The 21,686-nt window shown below is 45.6% G+C and overlaps 1 pseudogene across 1 annotated transcript; it reads left to right on the top strand.

The window, feature by feature from the left end:
• The first annotated feature begins 13,449 nt into the window (after positions 1-13,449).
• Positions 13,450-14,401, top strand: LOC311531253 (olfactory receptor 14A16-like; annotated as a pseudogene). The gene has a single exon. The product of its transcript is annotated as an olfactory receptor 14A16-like (transcript).
• Positions 14,402-21,686: the final 7,285 nt, after the last annotated feature.

The following is a 21,686-nucleotide window of genomic DNA, read 5'->3' as shown; positions in this document are numbered from 1 at the left end:
GGTGGGTCTTGCGCTTATTGGCGGATTTGTTTGCCTTTGAACTTCACGGCAGCCCTCAGTTTGGCCGTTTTCATGAACCCACAGTCCAGGGCAACTCCTCCTGTGTCTGATCAGGAGTTGGGAGGTTTGGGGGGAAGCCGGGCTCGCCCTCGACTCCAGGGCCCTGTGGAATGCAGCTGTCTAGAGTGCCTCCTGGAACAGCTGTGCGACAGCTACAACTCCCTGGGCTACTTCCCCATAGCTTCCTCCCAACACCTTCTTTATCCTCACCATAGGACCTTCCTCCTGGTGTCTGATAATGCTTGTATTCCTCAGTCCTCCCACAGTCCACATTCTCACTCCTAGCGCCTCTTGCTCCCAGCTCCTTACACGTGCACCACAAACTGAAGCGAGCTCCTTTTTAAACCCAGGTGCCCTGATTAACCTGCCTTAATTGATTCTAGCAGCTTCTTGATTAGAACACCTGCAGCCAATCAGCCTATCTGTCTTAATTGTCTCCAGAAGGTTCCTGATTGTTCTGGAACCTTCCCTGTTACCGTACCCAGGGGAAAGGGACCTACTTAACCTGGGGCTAATATATCTGCCTTCTACTACTCTCCTGTAGCCATCTGGCTCGACCCTGTCACACTAGATAATGAATAATCTATGGAAATTATTGTGCAAATTATTGTGCTTCTTTTCCTGTTAATGATTGTCTATGTCCAGATCATGATTTTCTTATAAATACTCCTTATTACACATTATTTCACAAAGATTTTGTATGACTATATCTTACTCCATCGCTCATTTACAAACAGCTCATCCTAACGCACTTAGTGTTTGAACTTTGAGCTGTTTTGACCAGATACATTTCTAACATACTCTGGTTTGCTTGGAAGTATCACAGACAGGTTGGAAGAGACCTCAGGAGGCCATCTAGTCCAATCCCCTGCTCAAAGCAGGGCCAACACCAACTAAATCATCCCAGACAAGGCTTAGTCAAGCCGGGCCTCAGGCCAATGCTCAGCTGATTTAAATTGGCATAGCTCTATTGAAGTCAATAGATCTCTGAGAATTTACACCAGCTGAGGATCTGGTCCAAACACTCATGATTATGAATTTAAAACTCATTTCCTTTGAATATTCTCTACAATGGTCCTGATTCCGCAGCCACTTCAACAGGTTCTTAACTTTAACCATATGAGTGGCCCCATTGAAGGTTTAAAGGTAAACTCATGTTTAAGTCCCTGTTGAATATGGGTTAGGGATATGGATAGGGCTTAAGGATAACCCCAAACTGGTGTCAGACCCTGACACTCTTTCCATTTCTCTCCTTTCCCAGTCAAATAAAGCCCTGCAATTGGTGCATTGGAATTACTCTCCCCGTCTGGCTTCTTTCAAAAATTAGGATTCTGGGACCTGATGTGTCAGTGACTTTTGGCACCACACCGATGAATGGAGTAGAGAGAGAGAGAGCAACATTGACAAGGACTTGCACAGAGAAAGGATGCTGTGCCACTGTCCATGTCGTCAGTGTTAGGGGTATTCTGATGTGAGGCTCCCACAGTCACTCCAGTTGAAGCTGTTCCAGTCTGGAAAAATAATTAAAGAGTTATTGGAGCAGGGGGTCTGGACACGGGGTCTCCCAGGTGAGTGCTTTGACCACCAGGCTACAGGGTAATTCTCATGTGCTCTCTCTCCCTCTTTGACCCAATGATTCTTTAATGATTTAATCCAAAGTGGAACAGCCTGAACAGGAGAGGTTGAGGGAGCCCCACGTCGGAATATCCCACAGCCCAGTGATTAGGACACTCACCCAAAAGGTGGCAGATCCCCCTTCAGATCCCTTCTCCTCCTCAGGCAGAGGGGGGATTTGAACTGGGAGTTTCCCCATGGCCAGGTAAGTACCCTAACCACTGGGCTAAAAGTTAAACAGGAGGGCCTTCTCCTTCTCACACAAAACACCAGAGGTGCTTGACCCAAGGAGAGGGTTCCCAGTTATGCATCACCAGCAGGGATAGGCGCCACCCAACAGTTCGACATAGGCAACTATCTCTGTGAGGGGACGGAGCGTGGCACACCTGCGTCTAGTCATCATCTCCCAGTGGTCAGGTTAGGCACCTCCCCACTGCCTGCTGGCAACTGTGGATCCCATTTAGGTGTTTACCTCTCCCCATTCATTGAACAGGGAGCCTGGGCTCCGAACACAAGCTTTAGGAATCATGGGGATTTTCTAAGTGCCTAAATGTTAGGTGCTGCAATGCTCATCGTTAGAATACCTAAAGGCAACATTTTTAAAGGTATTTAGGTTCCTGGTGGGATTTTCAAAAGCACTTAGGTACCTAAATCCAACTGAAATCAAAGCGTGTTTTGAAAGTCCTACTAGATGCTTAAATACCTTAAAAAAATCAGGCCCTAATTCCTTCTGTGAATCTAGCCCTGAGTGTCTGATATCCCCGAAGAGGCTTTAACAATATCATCCCAGAAGACTGAAGACAGATCCAAAAACCATATTTCTGAGCCCTTCCTAACACTGAAGGACTTTGTAAACTGCAGCCATACCCAGACATGGGTTCTACAAATGGCCCTGTCCCTTTAAAATGAGCCAGACACAGACCCCAGGACCAAAGACTCATGAGTTTGAGGTTTTAAAATATAAGGCTGCTCCCATCTCAGCTGAGATAGGGACCACCTCACCTCTAGATCATGCAGAACAATCTGGTCCCAGCAGGGTACACGAGAAAGGCTGATAGTCATTGGATAGCTGACAGGCAGTGGTAGCTGGGTAGCTTTGAAAATGAGGCCTCTTTGAAAATGCCAGCTGAGGGCTTTGTCAAGTGGAAAATGATCTATTGTCAGATTTTACAAATGGCCCCTCTCTTCATCATTGGCCAAACAGAAACATCCATCCCTGAGCTGTGCACTGTTCAACATCCAGCCTTGCCTTCATCACTGCCTAGGGGTGCACAGGGACCATTTCCCCGCTAGGCTGCTAGTGACTATGTTGGCATAAGCATCAAAGTTTGTGCCTTGTGATGGCTTCATGGTGGTCTTAAGAAATGGACTGGGGGTCTTTGTGCGGTTCCTAGAAGACGTGTCCCCAACACACAAACATCAGCATCACTGGAAATAGATTTCAGAGTAACAGCCGTGTTAGTCTGTATTCGCAAAAAGAAAAGGAGTACTTGTGGCACCTTAGAGACTAACCAATTTATTAGAGCATAAGCTTTCGTGAGATGCATCTGATGAAGTGAGCTGTAGCTCACGAAAGCTTATGCTCTAATAAATTGGTTAGTCTCTAAGGTGCCACAAGTCCTCCTTTTCTTTTTGGAAATAGATTTGCATCCTTGTGCTCCATTACTATAGAGAGGTTCAGAAGTATGCAGAAAGGAATCCTCTGTCCTATATAGCAAGGGTCCCTCCACGGCAGGGAAGAAGCACACGTCCAGGGAGTGGGGAGCGAGGGAAGATCACACAGCTGCCACCTGGGCTTCTATATGTACTACTGAAAAATGTCAGACTTCAGAACCTTGGGCTAATCATCTGGCCGCTTAGGGTTAGGGTGGTGCAAAGAAACTTAGGATACAAGGGGACAAGACAGAAATCTCTGTATATTAAGTCTGTGATATTCAAAGGGGTCTAAGGACATTAGTTGCCTAACTCCCATTGTGCAGTCAATGGGAGATGGGCACATAATTCCCTGAAGCCACTCTGAAAATCCCTGTCACAGCTCATGGCCCGCAGTGAAAGTTCACTGTACGGTTCCAGATTCTGCAGCACCCACAGTCCCTTGTGTCTGCTCTAATTGCACAGGATGCTGGAGAGTCAGTCACTGGTTCCTCCAGAGGGCCAAGCCCATTCCTGGGGTCTCTCCAAGGAAATCAGTGATTTTGCACCCAGGATACATTGGGTCCCTTCTGCTGAGCTGTTTTCTACTCTCTCCCCTGCTAATGCCCCCTGGGGATAATCACAGCTCTGTGCTCCTCACAGGGGTTTCCTAGGGGATGCCCCACTTGGTCTGATTGCTTTGGTTGCTCTCAGTAACTGAATCCCTGGGCTGATGTTATGTCCCTGGCACACCATGCTGGGTGCACCACGCTGCAGCAGGGCCTGGGAATAGATTGTGCCCCAATAAGGCAACTTGAGAGAGCAGGACTGTCCCTCGCCTTCGGCCCCTGAACATCTGAGAGGAGCTGAGGTCTCAGTTCACACCCCATTTCCATGTGGAAGCTACAAACATTGTCGAGCAGGATGGGACAGGCTAGCTCGGGAGATAAGAGATGAAGTCGCTGCTTTCACCTCTAAGTCACCTGTCCAAACCCAGCCCCACTGAGCAGGAGCCCAGGGCTAAATGAGCAAAAGCATTTTGGTGCCTAAGTCCAAAATTTACATCCTCAAAAGCTCTGGAGTTATGGGTGCGTGTGTGCCTGCCTGCTGGCCGGCTGATGTGAGCACTGCGTAAGGGCTCTTGGACATGATTTGACCCTTTCTCTCTCCACTGTGTAATAACAGAGCTGATTACGACTCAATTGAGAGTTTTGTTGCAGACCAATAGAGCTAAAGCCACTAATAACCAGGTCTAAGCATGAGTCTTGCTTTAGGACAGTGTCTCTGGTGCATAAGGCTGCCCAGTCTGCACGATCAGTGAGGCTCCCCCAATAACAGCTGAAATCACTGAGAGCTGTGTTATGTGGCAGGACCTCAAGACATCCCAGAAGGTGCAGGAGGGCTGGCGGAGCAGAGGCAGGGGCAGAGCAAATGCCCGGACAGTGGAGAGAGCAAGGTGCCTTTCTTTCCGTCCAGCAGGGTGGGCGGTGAACGCCACAGATGCACCTCTGAACTCTGGGTCTTCACTGACCAAGGACAACAGCTGTGCGTGGGGTGCGGTGAAGGGATGGGCACGTTACTGGAATCTTTGACTGTGGGACTTAAGAACCTGAGGCAAAAGGACACTGCCCAACATACTCTGGGGTGGGTGTTTTGCTCATGGTTTATGTTATGAATCCTGCTTGCAGTGCTTTCCCAAGTTAATGCCAGGTTCCTTTCCCCCTTTTTACTGTAAGCAGGGTCAGGATGAGCTCCACCCTGACACCTGGTGGTGAGGTGTGGCAAGTTGTGGAAAAGAACTTCAGGGGCTGATCTCATTTGCATCGGCTCACCCACCCCGCCTAGCATGAGCCCATAGCTGCCCAAATGGTCACTTTGGCTGCTGTGGGATCCCCAGTGTTTCTGTTATTGGGGCAGGAAGAATAAATTGTTATTATCTTGATTATGTGAATCAAGGAGAATGGAACTGTACTTGGCCTTTTGTTATGATGGAGGGGTGTGACGCAGCAGGGAGGGGGGAGTGCTGACCTGGGAATGTGGCAGGGGAGTTTCACTGGGGATGGGATACTTGAGCGCCTGTAACCTGAGCCAGGATGGGGAGTGGGAGGTAACACCTCTACCCTGGAAACTGGACAAAGGCTGCAGGAGAGAGACTGCTGCGGGGGGTTTGTTTTCAGTTTGGTGCTGGGTGGTGGAACACAGGGAACCCCAGGGCTGGGGTCTAAGCTCCCTGCCCCCCAGAAGGACTTGACTGAGAGGTCCTGGTTGTCCCCACAAGCTCTGTTTTAGACTGTGTTCCTATTGTCCAATAAACCTTCCATTTTACTGGCTGGCTGAGAGTCACAGTGAATCCCAGGAAGAGGGGTGCAGGCCCCGGACTCCCCCACACTCCGTTACAACGGGCTCGCCATCAACTAAGTAGCACTTGGGACAAGGGTGGACAAGGGACATGGGTTCCAAAACTCAGTGAATTCAGAGAGGTTGGGGACAGGTGTTAGTACCTGGTCTTGTGGGCCTTTTGAGAGGGCCTGAAACATCAATTGCACATTCTTCTTTCTCCACTGTGAAATATCAGAGCTAATTTTGGGTCTATTAGGAGTCTAACTACAGGTGCTGAGCTGAATTTGCTTTGGGGTTATGGTGCATCAGCACTGAGGTTCCCACTACTACAAGATGAAGTCACTAAAGAGCTAAAATTACTGAGCACTGTGTTAAGTAGTGGGGAGCTTGAAGATATTTATTGCTGGGCAGTGAGTGGAGTAGGACAGCAGGAGCTGCCTGCATGATGGCTGGTGGAGTGGGATGGAGCAGAGTAGAGTGGCTCGCGGGACAGCTGGTAGAGCGGAGTGGAGCGAAGCCCTATGGAGCGGCGGGGCAGTCCGCTTCGGATCATGTAAGGTGCCCGTAACCCCACACACACACACCCACCCCAGGCTGAGGAGTAACATTCTGCAGATGAACTTTTGAACTCTGGGGCTGGGCGTTTGGGTTCTTGAACTTTGGGTGATCTTTGGGTTGCTGGACTCAAGAACCAGAGAGAAAGGACATGGCCCAATCTGCTGGGGTGGGTCTTTGCTCATGGTTTGGTTGATGAACCCTAGTTGTGGTTTTTTCCCAATTTAATGCTGATGTCATTTAGCTCATGTTATTAAAGATTTTCTGCTACACCTAGACTCTGTGCTTATGAGAGGGGAAGTATTGTCTCTTTGAGGCTCCCAGGGTTGTGTGTTAGATTTTCCCAGGTCACTGGGTGGGGGCTTGAGCCAGTTTTGCGTTTGCTTTGTTGAGAGGGAACCCCTGTGTACTGAACCCGGCCCTTGCTGCTACCAACTCGGCCTGGCAGAAGGGTTACATTGTTAAAAGTTTCTTTGCTACACTCGGGCTCTGTGCTTGTGAGAGGGGAAGTGTTACCTCTAGAGGCGCCCAACGGGGGATGTGTAATTGTCCCAGGTCACTAGTTGGGGGCTCAAGCCGGTGTTGTGTTGCATTGTTGAAAAGGACCCCCTAGATATTGAACCCGGCCCTTGTTGCTGCCGACTCCAACTGGCAGAAGGGCTACACAGGTTTCTTAAAAGTGAAGGGAGAGGTTCTCAGTTGGTCTAAATCATTATAGCTGGGTAGGTGCGACCGCGCGGTGGTGCCGGCTGGGAGAGCAGCCTGAGGCAGAAGCCTCCAGCTCGCATGATATTCCAGGCAGGACTGAATCTCCATGACATGAAACTTAAAGAAGAGAATGACCTGGAGTCTCTGGCTCCCATTTGGTGCTCTAAGAGGAGAAGCTCCATGTCTGTCCAGCCACCCTGATCGACCTCACCGAGGTCTGCCAGGAGCACCCAGGAGATGTACGCCGGCTACCAATCCACCATCTGCCGTGAAGGCAAGGAGCTGCTGCTGTGTAGCAATGCAGTACCGCATCTGCCAGCAGCACCCAGGAGACGTACGGTGAGCTGAGCGGGCTCCAGGCTTGCCGTGATATGGCGTCTGCATGGATAACCCAGGAAAAAAGGCGTGAAACGATTGTCTGCTGTTGCTTTCACAGAGGGAGGGAAGCAGAGAGGAGGGGGGGCCCTGACGACATGTACCCAGAATCACGTGCGACAATGTTTCTGCCCATCAGGCATTGGGAGCTTAACCCAGAATTCCAATGGGCAGCGGAGACTGCGGGAACTATGGGATAGCTACCCACAGTGCACCGCTTTGTAAGTCGATGCAATCACGGTATTGACGATGCACTCTGCTGACTTAATGCATTTAGTGTGGATATACACAATCCACTGAATAAAATCGGTTTCTAAAAATTGACTTCTATAAAATTGACCTTATTTCGTAGTGTAGACATACCCTAAGAGAGTTAAGCATCTAACTCCCATTGTGCAGACAATGAGCACTGGGCACCTGTTTCCATGAAACCACTCTGAAAATCCCTGTCATAGCTCACGTCCTGGAGCAAGTGTCCACTGTATTGTTCCAGATTCTGCAGCACGCACACCCCCTTGTTTCTGCTCTAATTACACAGGATGCTGCAAAGTCGGTTACAGGTCCCCCCAGAGGACCAAGCCCATTCCTGGGACCTCTCCATGGAAATCAGCAATTAGTACCCAGGATGCATGGTGCCCATTCTGTTGAGCTGTTTTCTACTCACTAGATATTACCTCACCCACCTTGTCTCTCTGTTCCCCGAAACAGCATCTTTAGAGAGCAGGACAGTCCCTGGTCTTCGCTTCCAGCACTGGACATGTGAAAGGAGAGGAGGTCTCAGTTCACACCTCATGTCCACATGAATGCTATAGCCATCTCGGCGCAGGATGGGACATGCTGGCTTGGGAGATAACCGATGAAGCGGCTGCTTTCATGTCTAGGTCACCTATTCAACCCAGCCCCAGTGAGCAGTGCCCCAGTGTCCTCCCCTTCTGAGCTCCATGAAAAATTGGTTTTGTGCATCATCTCCTTGGACACGTCATGAAAGCACCCACCAAACATCTCATCCATCCAAACTAGAACGCGTTAATCCCCTGTGAGCAGCCTCAGCAGAGACCATGGACCAGCGCGGACCTGAAGAGATCATCTCAAAATGGGAGAGGGTAGATCGGGCTCCCAGTCCCCTTCACTACATGGTCTCTCCATGGAGATTGCGATAGCCATCAAAGGAGCCAATTGTTGCCAGTCAAAGTAAAGGTGGGTTCTGTAGGGATGGGCTTTAGTGTGGAACCAGAACCTCAGATCCGAAGCCCCCTCGCCTGAGCTTTGGGGAAGTGAGGATCCCAAGAAAGAGCCCAGTGTCTGAGCTGGGCCCATCTCAAATTAATTTGCAATTTCCTGATAGAAATAGTCTTCTTCTGTCAGCCACACAACCCTCAGCTCTTACATAGCAGGGAAGGCCCGGTCCTGATCCCACTGCCATTACTAGCAATGCTCCCACTGACTTCAGCAGTTCCAGGGGTGGATCATAGAGGTGCACGCCATGTGTTCATTAGAGCAAATTTCTCCAAGGAAATTTCTTCACTTCACAGGTTTTTGTTTCATTTTTTCCCCATTCCATAGAGAGGTGGCCACATCAAGCAAAGGACATTTGTATGGATGGAAATGTAGGTGGGGAAGGAAATGATGTCCAGTGTTGCACAGTTAGGAACGGAGAGAGCTACAAACATGGGCTGGGGCTTCCAAGCTGTCTTACCCCAGTTCAAACAGAGAGACGTTAATGGCATCCCTGTGTGTTCCCCCACTGGTCATTGGTGCAGATACGCTCCCCCCATAGAAACCAGGAGTGATTCCACTGGACTCAGTGAGACTCATTCTTCTCGCCCTCAGCCTAGTGTAAATAAAGAGTAACTCTAGTCGAAGAAATGGAGCTGTTTCTCCTCTTACTCACCCAGTGAGTAACTCAACAGAGTTAGGCCATGTCGACACTATGGACCTTACAGCTTTTACCTTTACCGCCGTGTCTACCCTTCAGACCTTACTACCTTTACCGCTTGTGTCGGTCAAACTTTTGTCAGTCGGGGTGGCTTTTTCACATCCCGACCAACAAAATTGGTAGTGTAGACAAAGCATAAGGTGGGGGTTTTTGGTTAACTTATTGTTAGTTATGTTAATTGAAGGATGAATTCACAGCCGTCGATCTCAATGAGGTCTGTGATTGATCCTGTCATTCGTACCTCGCAGTTTAACAATACAAGGCAGCAGAAGGAAACTGGAAGTTATGGAGGGGCTTATAACTCCGGAAGCCCTTGGTCAAATGACAACAAATTTGGAACTCGAATGCTACCCCCGTGCCTGCCTGAGGCACCCAAATTTCAAAGCTAACCGAGTAACCATTCAGCTTCTAGTGCACGTCCAGAAACTGAGCTTTAAACCATACAAAATGACGGGAATGGAAATCCTCTAGCCCTCCTTCTGTATTGGCACAAGAGCACAATCCAACACGCAGACTTTCTTAAATTCCATTCTCATTTTGGGTCCCCCAAGATTTAGTGGGGGCCATGCACTACCTTGGGTAAAATGAGACAGATTGAGACCATATTGACCTGCCTCACATCAATAGTTTGATCTCTAGCTTTGAGCAAAATAAACAAACCTAGAAACTTGTAACTGGGCTCATATATCCACAACCCATCTCTCAAATGACCCCTCATTTAGGTCACTAATCCTACCCTGCACCCTCCTAAGGCACATTAAATTTCAAAAGAATCTGACTAAGCATGTCTTCTGTTTTTTCCTTTTCCTTTTCTTTTTTTTTTTTTAAGAAAGGAGGACCTTTAAACAGTAGTCATGGTGCAACCTCAACTAGAAGGGCGTTGCTGTGGTGGTAATAATATTCATCAGTTCATTTACTGGTTGGGTACCCATCTTGCAGGTTTCTATGAACCCTGCTATTGGAATATTCCAGGAGCATTGAGATGGGATTGTGATGTTCAGCAATGAGAATCTCAGAGACAGGAACAAACAAAAAACTCGACATCACGGCACAGATATTTAGCTCATGTAACCTGGCCGAGTTCCATAGCACTCTGCCAATTTACATTCGCTGAGGAACTGGTCTAATTGACTTCAGTGGGGCTGGGGCTGACTTACACAACAGCTGTTTGCGGGTCTGGACCCTCTGAGTCCAAGGCAGCTAGAGGTGATTTACAGAAACTGGGGCACTGACCCATTCACTCCAGTGGAGCTACCCTGATTTGAACTTGCTGAGGATCAGAACCATTGATTCCTATAGGTCTCGGGCTGATTTCTACTCTCTGGCTCTTTGTATTTCATCAGTTTCTCTGACATGAATGTCTCGTGTAAATTACACATTTTTAAACAGTGCATCTGCAGCCAAAGGAGCCTTTTATTTTAATGTCATCTGCCGGAAGGAAAACAATGTTACGACTGAGAAAGAAAGAAAGACAGACAGACAGACAGACAGACCTGGGCTATTCATCCCAATAAAAGTTGAAGATCAGATGCAGAAAATCTCCACAACACTGTCCCCAGTTCTGTCCCAAGTGGGAATGAATCATTCTGTCACTGTTGCAAGTTATACTTGTAATTCATCCCAGTGGACAAAGAGCTAGGAAAGAGGAGACTGGTTACGAATGTTTGACTCTTCTTTGGTTCAGTTTCACAGGCAAAGGATATGGGTTGGAAACTGCATCATGGGCCAGATCCTCAGCTGGTGTAAATGGATGTAGCTCCCTGGAAGTCAATGAGTCAGATCCCCAAGTAGTGTAAATAGCCCTCGCTACTATGAAGTCAGTGGAAGTGTATCAGTTTACACAAACTCAGGACCTGGTCCTTAGTTTTTAGTGTTTGTCTCTTAGTGAGGAACTTGAAGCAGCCAGGGCAGCCTGAGCTGTGGGTTCCTCTAGTGGCTGCCTCCCAAGAGCTGCTGGTGCAATGCAGGAGAAAAACATCTCTGCTCCCCTAGAGGTGACTATGTGGAGTTAATGAAGGAACAGGCTATTCCAGGCCAACTGAGACTCTGGTGCCAAGAGGCTCTTCGCTATTGTAGATACATGTCTGTGCTACAAATATATGTTTTATTTTGCCATCCTGTGGGGACCCCCTTTGTGATCCAGCCCTGCCTTGTTTTTAGCTAAAGGTCCTTCAAGAGATGCTGTCATCATGTGAGATGTAGGGCAGGGGCTGTTCCCCCTCTGGGGGGGTTAGAGTCAGCTAGGGCATGTTGTCAGGATGGTTTGCTCCTGAGGTGAGAGCAGAGCTGGGCTCACAACCCTGGAGACCTGATTCAGCTATTTAGCCCCAGAGCAGGGATATCTTGGGCTGTGACCTTGTTTGAAGCCGCCACAAACCAGGATCAGCTCTAGAGCTGGGACTGTCTTTCAGTCCCTGATCCCATTTAGTCCATCACCTTTCACCCAAGCCTGCCCTAGGAGGGAAGCAGGGAGGACCCATCTGTGCTAGGAACTGCAGAGAGACCCCCACAACTCAGGACATCCAGCGAAGGGATGCGACAACAGCTGGTGGATACGACAGTGATGGGGGCATGAGAGAGAGAGAGAGAACCAAACAATCCTGGCAGTGGATGAATAGATAGATAGATAGATAATGACCAATGATTCCTAACACAGTCGGATCAAATGCATCGCAAATTGGAATAAAGACCAACAAAGTAAGTTTTCTATTTCAATTAAATATGTTAGAGTATTAATATATGGGTCAAATTTAATATCAGAAATATGAATTGCAATTAGAACTCTTGAAGACTTTTACTAACAAATTATGCAGATATCTAGAGATGATCAGATTTTTTTTTCCACCAGAAAAAATTGACTTTTCATTGAGGTTGTGAGAACCAAACAGTTTCAGCCAAAAACTGTTGGAACCTGAAAATTTTTAGGCATAATGAAAACAAGTTTTCATTGTTATGGATATCAGAGATTTTCCATGAAAATATATTCAACTGAAAACTGAATTTTCCTTTGAAATAAAGTAGAAATTGTCTGACTACTCCTACCTGGAAACTTAGCTTTTTGCCAGGGTGGGGAACATGAATATTGTCCAATAACACCATAATTTCCAACCCCATTCCCTCTATTGCAACCGTGTTTGTTTGTTTCAAAGGGGTAGCTGCAGGGTGGTAAAACTGAGTAAGTAGCAAAGTTGGTCACCCAGAGAATGTGTTTTAAACATACTAACCTCTCTAAACTAAAGCCCTGAGAGTCGAAGCTCCCAGACAAAGGCTGTTTCTCTTTATCCTACCCAAGGACAGGCAGGAGGTTGATGGAACTAGAACCCAGATCTCCACTTCTACCATCATAGCCTCTGTCCCACACTGCTGCCTGCTAAACAAAAATACTGTCAACATGTGCACAGAACATGCACACAGGAAGACACAATCCATCCCCAAAAGAGTTCACATTCAAAGTCCACAAGACAGACAAAGGGAAGGGGAGGAAAGAGAGGCAGCGGTGACTGCTCCATGGTCACAAAGTGACAGAGGCAAGACTAGAACCGAAGTCTCCTGACTCACACAGCACAGAAATAAAGTCACAGGGGGGAACCACACAACCCAGCAGCAACTGAGCGATGCGACCAGCCCATCATCACGCAGCAATGGGAGTGCAGCTGGGATCTGGTGCCATAAATCAACGTGTAAGTAGGCATCAGGCGGTATGTGGGATGTTGGGGTGGAATCATCACAGAAAAGCTGCCATGCGGGAAGCTGGGTGATTCTGTGCTGTATTTCTCAGTTAAGTGGGAATCAGACTGTGCTGACATTTTAGTATTTTAGTTGAGTTAGTCAAGTTGTGAGCCTGCTGTCTGTAGCAATAGGGGCTTAATTTTTGCTCATATTGTTGGATTTGGGTTGTACTTTGTTCCATCTTTCATCCTGCATTTGATCAAGCCACATCTTGGGCCAGATCCTCAGATGGTGTAAACTGACCCAGCTCCAGTGACTTTAAGGGAGCAATGCCAATTTACACTCCTGTGATAACACACCAGAGTCGTGCGTTGGTTGTGAGTGGTGAGGCGCTCTCACTACTCCAGTCAATGGAAGTGACAAGTGCTGTACACCTTTGACATTCACACCATGAGATATCATGGAGAGGGGAATCAGAGTCATTCCCTCTCTCACTATAACCCTGACCATTGCTCTTGTCCTTCCCTCCACAGCCATCACACGATGAACTAAGAAAGAAAATGTCCAACCAAACCACCGTGACCGAGTTCCTTCTCCTGGGATTCTCTGATGTTCGAGAGCTGCAGATTTTGCACTTCATTGTGTTTCTAGTGCTTTACCTGGCAGCCCTGACAGGGAATCTTTTCATCATCACAGCCATTGCTCTTGACCACCACCTTCACACCCCCATGTACTTCTTCCTGATGAGTTTGTCCATCCTAGACCTCGGCTCCATCTCTGTCACCATCCCCAAATCTATGGCCAATTCCCTTATGAACACCAGGTCCATTTCCTATTCTGGATGTGTCGCCCAAGTCTTTTTCCTCATCTTCTTTGCTGTAGCCGACTTCGCCTTACTCACCATCATGGCGTACGATCGATATGTCGCCATCTGCAAACCACTGCACTATGAGACTATAATGAACAGGAGAGCTTGTGTCCAAATGGCAGCCAGTGCCTGGATCAGTGTAATCCTCTATTCTTCATTGCATACCGGGAACACGTTTTCGATAACCTTCTGTGGAGGCAACATGGTGGATCAGTTCTTCTGTGAAATCCCCCAGCTACTCAAGCTCGCCTGCTCTAACTCGTACTTCAATGAAGTTGGGGTTATTGAATTTAGTGTGTTTAACTCTAAGTTGCTTTGTTTTTATCATTGTGACATATGTTCAGATCTTGACCACGGTATTGAGAATCCCTTCTGAGCAGGGCCGACATAAAACCTTCTCCACATGCCTTCCTCACCTCATTGTAATTTCCATGTTTCTTTCCACTGGTGCCTTTGCCTACGTGAAACCCATCTCCAGCTCTCCGTCAGCTCTAGATCTCGTGGTGGCTGTTCTCTATTCCATGCTGCCGCCCGTGATGAATCCGATCATCTACAGCATAAAGAACAAGGAAATCAAAGCTTCCCTGAGGAAACTGACTGGGTGGAGGTTATTCAACAAGAATAAAATGTCTGCATTTCTCTGATGAACGTGGTTTTATCTGTGTTGTTTTAGCAAATACAATCAACTGATGACATTACTGTCCTCATAAGAATATGGTGTGTGATTTTTTTTATGCAAAATGCTGTCTGTATAGTGGTAAATCCACACTAACTCCACTAAGTCAGTGGAGTTCTTCCAGGTTTATACCAGCATAAGTAAAATGAAAATCTATCGATCTCATGCTTTTATACTGCCACCCCTCACCATGTTATCTGAGTACCTTCCACATAAAATCAGTAGCCATTAGACTTCATGGAGTCTCTGATTCTTCTCCTTTTTGGGGGTCAAAACTTTGCTTGGGGTATGATGGCTTTTGGGTTTCTGTTTGCTGGTGTGACAGAGTGGGATATGGCAGCATCAGATCATGAACTCTGTGTTTTGCTATCTGGGTAAATATTGACATGGTGACTGCAGAAGTCTGGGCTTGCTCAATAGCCCTCTATCGCTCTTTGTTCATGGCAGCTCCTACCTGAGAAAGGTGCATGTTACTTTACTGAAGAAAGAAGAGAAATCACTCAGAGAAATCAAGACTGAAGTCTGGGGCCTTTGATTTTTGTTGCCTTTCACCTACAGGCCCTGCTGCATGGAACAAGTCTTTTGCTGTATAGGGAGTCTGGAAGTGAGGGGTGGGAGGGCGGAGGCATGGCTGGTGTGTCTGGAAGTCTTAATTTTAGCACATGACAAAGAGACAGGGGACCTGTTTAAGTGCAGAGTCCTACCCTGTGTCAGGTGCCAACCATAATCCCACGTAAAAAAGACTTGCAGGAGTTTGTTCTATCTAATCTAATCTAATCTATCTATCGTAGGATTCCACACTGTCACCCATCACCATGCTATCTGAGCACCTTCCACCTAAAATCAGGAGCCATAGCAAAGCCCCTAGTAGACCGTGAGGAGCCAGAGACTCCATTCCTTTTTTTGTTCTTCCCCTCAGGGTAAAAAATATGATTGTGGTATCAGTGCAGTTGTTTGGTTCTTGCTTCTTTCTCAGATTTTTTAAATTTTATTTTAGGGGGTTTTTTTTGTTTTTTTTTTACTGGTGGATTGATTTGTTTCTTTATGGGGTGGGAGTGCCTGGGGACAGGAGCGCTGGAAGCTCCCTAGAAGTGGGGGGGGGGCACTGACACCTGAACCAAGGCCCCACCCCCACACGGCCTCTTCCCCCGAGGCCCCACCCTCGTGCTGCCTCTCCCCCCCAAGGCCCTTCCGCACGCTTGCTCCTCTCTGCCCCTTCCCCACCATCACTCTCCCTTAAGGCCAGTAAAAAGTGGGAGAACATACCCCTCCCACTTTTAAAAGTGATGGGACCATGGCCCCCTGCCCCCCGACCCCCATCTCCATTCTGGTTCCTCTGCCTGGGGAGATGCTGAGTGTTTGGGTAGACAGTGTTGTCAGTGTTTTCTTCTTTATTGGGCGTGCCCGTATCTCATCTCCTTGATGGGGTTTTCCGAGCACTGGGTGAAGTAACATCTTGTATTGGCCCAATTTCTGTTGTTGGGAGAGACAAATTTCCAAGCTTACACAGAGCTCTTCTTCGGGTCTGGGGAAGGTGTTCAGAATGTCACAGCTAAATACAAGTTTCAGAGTGGTAGCCGTATTAGTCAGTTTATTTACACTCTGATGATAAAAGTGGTCTAGATACAAATATACAAAAATACAAATACGTCAGGCATCAAGGGCAAGATATGTAAAGGTATTTAAGAACCTAGTGGGATTCTCAAAAGCATCTAGGCGTCTATCACCCATTAAAATGAACAGTTCCCATCAACAGTTATGTTTTGAGAACTATCAGTTAGCCAGTTTTTAATCAATTTACTATTGTTTTTGTGTAGTGTTATTTTTAAATAGTGTGATGTTACCCTGAATCAAACCTTTAGAAAAATGCAAGTCTATTACATAAACACCATTGCCTTTATCAATCAGAAATGTCACAGTTAAATCAAGTTCATTTGATAAAAAACATTCTGTGAAAACATATTGATCACCATTAATTGAACTTCTTTCTCCCTTGTAATTCCTTTTTGTTGAAAAATTACCATTTTCAAAAATGAAATTTTTTGTAAAGAAATGTTGATTTAGTTAATTTTGTTTTCTTTTTTTAATTAATTTTTTCATTTCAATTTTTGACAACATTTAAATGGAAAACTTTATAAAAAACGGTATGACTTGTTTCTATTTACCAACAGGAAAGGACCCCAAAACTTAGAACCCTTAAAAAGGGAAATAAGTTTATTTTTTTGAAATTCTTCACCAATTAAAAAAAAAAATCCACCATGGTGGTTCATCATTCTTTATTTCCTGCATGTTGTTCTTTAGTCTGCTGTTTAATAATTTTTCAGCTATTGAACCAGGAAACAGACACAATGTCGTGTGAGTTGGCCAACCAGTCATACATCACAGATAATGAAAATTCTGGAGTTGCTACAAATTTAAACTTAGGACAAACTTCTGAGTGCAGATTCAGTGTCACTAAGGTCTTGATCCTGCACACGCTTTATGCACAAGCTTTCTTTCCTAGTGTGAGTAGTCCCATTAGAGTCAACTGGACGACTCAAAATAATATAATTTAGCACTTGAGTTAGGATCTCAGGATGGGAGCCTAAATGTGAATTGCTAAAAGTAATGTCCAGATAGGGCCTGATCTAAAGGCCATTTAATTCAGTTGAAAGATGTTCATTGATGCCAATGGGCTGTTGATGAGACCTCTCGAGAGATTTTAAGGGACAGATTTTCAAAAGTATTTGTAGCTACCACTGAAATCAATGGGATTTTGGTGACTCATCTGCTGAAGTGCTTTGGAAAAGCCCACTAAACAACTATCTGCATCTTTAGACACCTAAATATCTTTGAAAATATGCCCCTTAGGAGCTCACGTCCGGTAAATTTTCAATAAAAATTAGGCTCCTAGAAGCTAGATCTTTCATGGTATTTAGGGGCCTATCTGAATCTTTAGGTGCCTAAATTCCTTTGCAAATCTGGCCCTTAGGCACTTCTGAACATTTTACCCAAATACAAAAGTTGTAAATGTAAAATTGGAACCAGCATTAAAAGAACAACAACAAGGACAGTTACTACTAAAAGGAACATGAGCACAGGCTGAGAATCAGACCCAGTAACATCTAAGCCATTCAAAAACAACTTCATGTCCCACTGAATACCTTCCATAAAGCCTCCTTCACCTCTTTGTTTCTCAGACTGTCAATGAAGAGGTTGAACAGTGGAGTTACAATGGTGTTCAAAGTGTTGACAGTCTTGTTCATGTCCAAGGCATTCTGTCTGGAAGGCCTGACATACAGGAAGATGGTGGAGCTGTACCATAAATCACAAGAGTGAGAGAGGAAGAGCAAGTGGAAAAGGCCTTTTGCTGGCCTTGGGCTGACGGGATTCTCAGTATGGTGGAGAGGGTGTAAATGTAGGAGACCAGAGTTATTGAACATAATCCCAGGATGATGATGATCGAGATGATAAAAGCTGCCATCTCAATCACATCTCAATCACAGGAGAGAATGATGAAGGAATCTATGCTGCAGGAGAAACGAGTAATGACATTAGTGCCACAGAAGGACAACCTCTCTCAATGGGTCAGTTGTATATCTGGTGGTCCTTAATGGGCCATCAAGCAGGCTAGGCAGAGCTGACACCAACTTGTCTGGGGTGTCACGGAGAAGCGTAGTATAAGTTTGCAATACAGACAGTATAGAGGCAATACTCATAACTTTAACTACAAAAATAATACACACAAATAGACAGCATAATCAGCACCAGCAAACCATAACCTTGTCTTTGACACCTTATTTGACTCCCTTTATACAAGATTTGGTGCCACTAAACGACTTTGGTTGCAACAATGATCTATACGGTCCCCGCTTATGTCAATCACCTCACAATCAGCCATTCCCTTATCTTGCCTGATAGGCCTATCAGGCTGACAGGCCTATAATTACCTTGGTCCTCCCATTGGTCCTCCCAATATTGGCACAACATGAGCTTTCTTCCAGCGTTTCAACAGTAAAGGCCCAGTGAGCTCCTCAGCTAGCATTTTTTAAACTCCTGGATGTGGGTTATCTGGATCTGCTGATTTAAAAATGTCTAACTTTAGTAGCTTCTGTTTAACATCCTCCTGAGGTACTAGTGGATTTGAGTGGGTTTTAGCCACGTAGAGACTTTTGAAAATCCCACTAGGCGCCTAAATACCTTTAAAAATCTGGCCCTTAGCTTCTGTTGAAAATTTTACCCCACCCCACACAGTGACCAAATTCATTTGGTCCACAGATTTTCTAACATCTGGAGAAACAAGGATACTTTGTATTGAATTCTGTTCCTCTCAGTCCTCCTGATGAGAAACAATCTCATCATCCATGGGAGTGGACGCTTCCTTCTGTATGCAAATAGCAGCAATAGGGAAATCCAGGACTCAGAGGGTGAAAACCAACACACCGAATCATTTTTCCATCTCCACCCCAGTCTTGAATTCTGTAGGTCACAAGAGATGCGCATAGAGTTAAACAGTTAAAATGCATTATTGGATGTTCCTTGAATGTTCAAGTCAGAATCCTAGTGCCTGAATAATTATTACTACCTCCCCTATCTCCCTAAGCCTCAATCAGCTACAACTTACAACTAGAGTTTGTCAAGAAACAGGGCAAGGGAAGGGAAGGGGATCCTGATCATTTCATCATTTTTCCCATTGACATTGGAAATGTTGATGGCACTTTTGACCTACTAATTGTTCATTCAATCTTCAGCCAGTGCTATTCCTTGTCAAAAGTCCCTCCATGCTGTTAGCTGGGATTTTCAAAGGGGCCTAAGAGAGTTTGGTACCCAATACCCATTGAACTCCATTAGGTTACGGACACATGGCATGTAGAATTTCCCTTGATTCTGGATGTCCATATTTAAGGGATGATCTTGACTTGCACTCTGGAGAATCACTGATATGCAAATCCCATTTTAACAGATCTACGGAATTTAGCATGAAGAAGAATAGAAAGAAAAATATCCCAGTTTCCCTGAAAATTTCCTTTCTTCTAATATTCAGGTAAATGGGTCAGTCTTGTCCTCTGCTATTTTCTCCTTCATGAATCTCTGCTGTGCTCTGCGGCAGGCAGGACTTGTCTTTGTTCCTCAAAGGCTCTACGATGAACATTTTACATTGGTATATTCCAAGACAGAGAATCCTAATCTCTAGTTCCAGCACAACATTGCCAAACTTGAACTCCTAATCTTTTCTCCTAGATCCTCCCTCATTTTCCATTCTCCAGCTCATTTCAGAACTCAGCTACCCTTCCCAATACACACCTTTGGAACACTGGGGTTATTTATGTGTTTTCTTCTGAGCCCAGGATCATGATTTTTGTCTTTGGTGAAGATTTTCAGAGGCAAAGAGGGCAACTCCCATTGAAAATCCTTTGACAATCTCCCCCTTTGTATCGAACATGAAAACTGATTTTACATTTTGCCCAGGATCAAATTCTAACAATCAAGGAACAGACGTCATGGCTAGGCTTGGAAGGATTAGATTTCTATTGGTGAATGTTGGTAAATGTCGATTTCACCACACACACAATCTGATGAAAATGTATTTCCATTGATAATACTCAAAATGTACAGATAGGCAAAGTAAGAAAAATACTGCAGGAGAACTTATTAGAGTCAAAATCCAGTGATTTAGACTTTTGAATTAGGCTTACAAATGGATTAGTGAATGAACAGTAAAAACAGGTATGATCTGTTGAGTTAAGGATATTTACTTTCTATAGTTTAACACGTGATGTTGACAATTTGTGTTTTAATGGTTTATAGAGCTTTCACTTTTTGAATCTCAGTGTTAACTATCATTTGTCTGACAGTCTCCCATGCCCCACCCCCATAATTTTGTACAACTATGAACACTGAAATAAATAAAAAGTGGAGAAAATGCTTAAAAATAAACAGTGACAGTACCCATCAAAATTATAAATAATAAAAATAAAATGCTGCCAAGCCTATCCATGACATATTAAAGTATAAGTGAGACCAGAACAAGAATTTCATACAGAATTATGTACCAGACAGTGCTTAATTGTCAATGCTCATTAAGTATAATCCCTAGCTTTTGTGCAATGCTTTTCATCAGTAGATCTCAATGCATTTTACAACCGGAGTCAGGGTCATTGTCCCCATTTTACAAAAGAAGAAGCTATAAACCAAAATAAATGTATCTGATTTTGGAGTGCTGGACCCTAGAGGCACATTCCATGCTCAGCTGAGACAGAAATAAGACTTTGCCCTCAAGGATAAATGATTGATTGTCACTGTGCAATGGGATTTTCAAAGGAGTTCAAAGCAACTAAAAATTCAAATCTCGTTGTGATTCAGTGGAATGTAAATGCCTGATTCCCACAGACTCTTTTAAAAATCTTACCCATAATGATAGAGGTGGTTAGGGACTATTTAGAAAAGCTGGACGTGCACAAGTCCATGGGGCCGGACGAGTTGCATCCGAGAGTGCTGAAGGAATTGGTGGCTGTGATAGCAGAGCCATTGGCCATTATCTTTGAAAACTCGTGGCGAACTGGGGAAGTCCCGGATGACTGGAAAAAGGCTAATGTAGTGCCAATCTTTAAAAAAGGGAAGAAGGAGGATCCTGGGAACTACAGGCCAGTCAGCCTCACCTCAGTCCCTGGAAAAATCATGGAGCAGGTCCTCAAAGAATCAATCCTGAAGCACTTGCATGAGAGGAAAGTGATCAGGAACAGCCAGCATGGATTCACCAAGGGAAGGTCATGCCTGACTAATCTAATCGCCTTTTATGATGAGATTACTGGTTCTGTGGATGAAGGGAAAGCAGTGGATGTATTGTTTCTTGACTTTAGCAAAGCTTTTGACACGGTCTCCTACAGTATTCTTGTCAGCAAGTTAAGGAAGTATGGGCTGGATGAATGCACTATAAGGTGGGTAGAAAGCTGGCTAGATTGTTGGGCTCAACAGGTAGTGATCAATGGCTCCATGTCTAGTTGGCAGCCGGTATCAAGTGGAGTGCCCCAAGGGTCGGTCCTGGGGCCGGTTTTGTTCAATATCTTCATAAATGATCTGGAGGATGGTGTGGATTGCACTCTCAGCAAATTTGCGGATGATACTAAACTGGGAGGAGTGGTAGATACGCTGGAGGGGAGGGATAGGATACAGAAGGACCTAGACAAATTGGAGGATTGGGCCAAAAGAAATCTGATGAGGTTCAATAAGGATAAGTGCAGGGTCCTGCACTTAGGACGGAAGAACCCAATGCA

Source organism: Lepidochelys olivacea (genome assembly GCF_965140295.1).
Source record: "Lepidochelys olivacea isolate rLepOli2 genome assembly, chromosome: 14".
Lineage (NCBI taxonomy): Eukaryota > Metazoa > Chordata > Testudines > Cheloniidae > Lepidochelys > Lepidochelys olivacea.
The sequence above is the reverse complement of the archived record's forward strand: the minus strand, read 5'-3'. Positions and strand labels throughout refer to the sequence as shown.